This window comes from Oncorhynchus kisutch, linkage group LG18, assembly GCF_002021735.2.
Source record: "Oncorhynchus kisutch isolate 150728-3 linkage group LG18, Okis_V2, whole genome shotgun sequence".
NCBI classification, from domain to species: Eukaryota; Metazoa; Chordata; class Actinopteri; order Salmoniformes; family Salmonidae; genus Oncorhynchus; species Oncorhynchus kisutch.
This window is the reverse complement of record NC_034191.2, coordinates 62,397,266-62,402,453: the sequence shown is the minus strand read 5'-3', so window position 1 is coordinate 62,402,453 and position 5,188 is coordinate 62,397,266.

The window sequence follows — 5,188 nt, the reverse complement described above, 5'->3', positions numbered from 1 at the left end:
CTCAAGCCGCCAGTCTTTAACATTCACAGCCAGTTGCTGTCAAGGAGATGAGTGTTGAACACAGTGACAGGGCGTCAGCAACAAGAGCCCAGTCTGATAAACTCCCTATCCCCACAGAGATATGATTGCCCTTTCATCTGCTGATGCAAAAAAAGCCTACAGAGTGTGTCACTGCTTTGAGCTAGCTGCTCCACTTGCTGAATAAACCATGGAAGATTCTAGTTGAGTCTGTGTGGAGGCATTTTCTGTCATCACCGGGGACGTCCTCCTAGAATCAAACACCCCCGCTAGCACTGAACTGCCCCGGGCTATCATATATATATATGTGACTTTTATTGTTACAAACAGGGGAGAAGTGGCAATGCTGAGGACAGCAGTCATGTGAGTGGAATTAGATCCAGAATGCACCTGTGTACTGTGAAGGCTACATGTATATCCAGCGTTTGAACCAGCCATGGGGTTGGGGTTGGTTAGCAATTAGCATGCTAGCCTTTACAATCTGAGGGCAGATCAAATTTCAAAGAAAGAAGTTGCCAGAACATTCTTCATTACTCAGCAGAACCCTGTAGAGTTTCAACCCGTCAGTATGTGAAGGGAAGTTCAATGGCCTGAAGCTTTTCTCTATGAAACAGAGAAGAGAGAGTGCAATAGGTAAACAGAGACAGAGGAATAGCTATATGTGATTTATAAAGGTACTATGGTGGAGGTGTAATTTGGAGAAACATGATTTGAGAAATGGATGATGTAATTCATGGCAATCTTAAGAGCATTTAAGCGTTAAGAAGAGAAGTGATGTAAAGTTCATCGGAAGACGTTTCCAACAGGAATAACTTTTTGAGGTTTATACAGAATGACTGTTCTGGGAAAAAGATTTAGAGGCAATAAACGAAAGCAATAAAATGGATAGATGTGGAATAAAGTAGACTAGACTGAGAGTCTTAGTTGTTCCACAAGTAGCTACCCCCCTTATGCATTTATTCTGTTTGCAAAATGGCTGCCAAGCATGCATCACCCACGTGCTGCCTTTACAAAAGAGGTTCCTAACATTAAGGGTCTTTCCAGGTTAAATAAAGATTGAATCCAATTGAAGTGTTGGCAGATGGGCTGTTTGTCCATTCAATGTAAAGCACTTTGAGAGCTAACCCACTGGGCACATCAATTCAAAGTCTATTCCACGTTGGTTCAACATAATTTCATTAATTCAACCAGTGCTATATACATGATATCCATCATGAGAAATACCACTTCTACTTCTCAGTAGTTCGCCATGGACAAAAAACAAATAACCTGACAGGGTGAATCAGACGGCCATTACCGCGAAATAGTTTCCACCTCAGTATATGTTTTTCTTACAGTTTAGATTGCAATAAACGGTGAGAAAAACATAAACTGGGGTGAAACTCGTTCTCTGCAATAGCTGTCTGATTCACCCACACTAGATTTCTGAAAAGGAAAAATAATAACACCGTACCTTTTGCAAAGTGGCAAAAGGTCGTTTCAGGTCAGGGTTTCCCAGAAATAATGATGTTCTTGGATTTAGGCCACTTCCCTTTCTGTTCATTTTCTTCAGGTCGTTTCAGGAAACACTGAAATTGCACTCTGCCTCTGTCTCTTTTTCTGCTGTCGGGGTGAAAACTGTCCAATTGGGTGCCCTGGTCACCCCGGAAGTCACGACCATCAGTCCATTATTATTGATTAAGAAATTAAGTTAATGAGTTTATTGTGTTGGTGGCAAGGCAGAGGCTGAGTAAAGACAATTGTTTTTATTGCAATATCAGCTATTTCCTTTCACGTTGCTCTCAGTGGCATTACCATGAGGCCGCAATTAAGGGTTCTATCAAACTCTCACTAGCTGATATCCACGTAGCGGTTGTTTTGGCTGTGCCGGAGGTGGTACTGCTTTGTCAAATCCACAAGCGTTGCCTTATCGTGGACACTGCTATTGGATGCAAAGAAACCACACCCGACTTCATATCCGACAAATCGGATGCAGCCGTGTTAGAAGTAAAAACATGTGACTACATGATGTTCTATTGTCTACACCTCAATTAGACTTGGGATATAAATCCCCTGTCCAAATGAACATCAAAACATAACTGTTTCTATTAACGATAGAACCGACACTTTTTCTAGTAGTTAGGGGTAATAAGGAATGGAGTGGTTGGTGACACACAAGAGGAGGAGCTCACCAATTTATCAGCTCACACCTCCAACACTGCGGGTTAATGCTCAATTTGATTGAACCCTCCATGAAAATGTTGGCCTTCAGTGTGGGCCAGCCAGCAGTCACCACCAAAAGGAATTCTTGGAAAATAGAAACAAATACTTTCCCTCTAATACACTGACCTGGTTTCTCCTGCTTTAATTCAATGAGCAATCTTACCATTTCTGTCAACCCATGAGGTTTCTGCCATCCTTCCTGATAATGGAGCTATTCTTTTCTTTGCCCAAGGCTTGCTTTATTTTGGTTCAGACAGTGAGCTGTGTGGTAAACGTCCTTCGATGAATGACTTGGTAGAGAGATAGTGCAGAATTAGATTGAACAACATATGGTCTCTGCTATGGCCTCTGAAGGAAATAAAAGGTTAGCAAACTTTTACATATAAGCCTCACTGGAATGCTTGTTTGAATGTGAATGTGTCGTCCTCTTCACAGGGTTTAGGTAAGGAGAGGGATACCAAGATTAAAGGGATACTTTGGGATTTTGGCAGTATGCTACACATACCCATAGACTTTTAGTCATTGGGCTAATGCTAGTTAGCAGTGGCTCGCAAAACACCTTCTAACTTCCTTCATACTGAGAGACATACAAATGTTCTCCACAAGTTCATCTGACTCTGGTGAAGTAGATAAAGGGCCTCATTGCAAAAATCCCAAATAACCCTTTAAGGTCATGGACCCTAATCCTAATCTTAGCTTCATGTCCTCATCCCAACTAGGGTTAGGGTTTGGGTAGTGACAAAGGTTAGTGTTTTTTTTATTTTTATTAAATGATTTTTTAAACCTTTATTTAACTAGGCAAGTCAGTTAAGAACAAATTCTTATTTTCAATGACGGCCTAGGAACAGTGGGTTAACTGCCTGTTCAGGGGCAGAACGACAGACTTGTACCTTGTCAGCTCAGGGGTTTGAACTTGCAACCTTGTGGTTACTAGTCCAACACTTGAGCCGGGATGTGGACATAAAGCTAAGGTGAGGGTTGAGACAGTCTAACCAAGAGTTCATGTCCAGGTGGTTTACATTTGACACAACCAAAGATCACCTTTCCATCAGACTGGTGTCCACCCACCCTCTGCTTGTGTTCAGCCTGATAGGTTATTCAAACTGTCTAACCTGGATAAGAGAAATACCTATGTAAGAATGTTGTACATTGACTACAGGTCAGCCTTCAACACCATAGTACCCTCCAAGCTCATAATTAATCTCAGGGCCCTGGGTCTGAACCCCTCCCTGTGCAACTGGGTCCTGGACTTCCTTACGGGCCGAGCCCAGGTGGTGAAGGTAGGCAACGACACCTCCGCAACGCTGATCCTCAACATGGAGGCCCCACAGGGGTGCGTGCTCAGCCCCCTCATGTACTCCCTATTCACTCAACACCGTGTGGCCACGCACAACTCCAACTCAATCATCAAGTTTGACGACACAACAGAGGAAGGCCTGATTACCAACAATAACGAGTTCCTACAGGGAGAAGGTGAGAGCCTGGCGGAGTGTTACCAGGAAAATAATCTCTCCCTCAACGTCAATAAAACAAAGGAGCTGATCGTGGACTACAGGAGACAGCAGAGAGAGCACTGTTTCATGAGCTGAAATTGTCCATATGCAGAAAACACTTATTTCTCTCAGATTTTGTGCACAAATTTGTTTACATCCCTGTTAGTGAGCTTTTCTCCTTTGTCAAGATAATCCATCAACCTGACAGGTGTGTCATATCAAGAATCTGATTAAACAGCATGATCGTTACACAGGTGCCCCTTGTCCTGGGGACAATAAAAGGCCACTCTAAAATGTTCTGTTTTGTCACACAACACAATGCCACAGATGTCTCAAGTTTTGAGGGAGCGGCAATTGGCATGCTGACTGCAGGAATGTACACCAGAGCTGTTGCCAGAGAATTTTATGTTTGTATCTCTACCATAAACCGCCTTCAATTATGTTTTAGAGAATTTGGCAGTACGTCCAACAGGCCTCACAACCACAGACCATGTGTATGGCGTCGTGTGGGCGAGCGGTTTGCAGATGTCAACTTTGTGAACAGAGTGCCCCATAGTGCAGTGGGGCTGTGGTATGGGCAGGCATACACTACGGACAATAAATTTGCATTTTATCGATGGCAATTTGAATGAACAGAAATGTTGTGACGAGATCTTGAGGCCCATTGTGAGGCCGATTTTTTTTTTAAGGTATCTGTGACCAACAGATGCATATCTGTATTCCCAGTCGTGAAATTCATAGATTAGGGCCTAATGAATTTATTTAAATTGACTGATTTCCTCATATGAACTGTAACTCAGTAAAATCTTGGAAATTGTATGCATGTTTTTGTTCAGTATGTTTGACTTTAGACCTTTTAGGTCTCTTCCTCTCCACATGGCCAAACAGTCAATACAGCTTACAGAATGTCTATATCTCCCCCTGCTGGCAAGAAATTGTACTAATCCATGTACCACCTGAGTTAGCAGGTTTAAAAACTGAATTGAGCAGACAAGTGACAATGAAAAAGCATTTAATTATGATAAGTGAAAACCTTTTTCATTTTAAAGCAATAGCTTGCAGATTGGTGTGATACATGTTCTTATCATGCCAGAAAATTTGTTTTCCAGTCTTAACCAATCCTTTCAACCCGTAAATGGAGAAAGCCTCCCGGCAAAATGCAATATATGATTGAAGAGCTCTGTGGGGTTTCCTTTGCACACACACACACACACACACACACACACACACACACACACACACACACACACACACACACACACACACACACACACACACACACGTCCTCACATGAGAAGTGCATTCTCCACTTATAAGGGTCCCCTCTCAGACCACTGTTCTGTCTCTGGGGAACACTATGATAAAACACTGGTGTGCTCCACCAGTAGAAACGTATCATGATCAGAATGCTAACCCAGCTCTCTGACCTAGTCAAAAAATACATCCTGCAGGCAATCATGACATTCTGCTCCCTC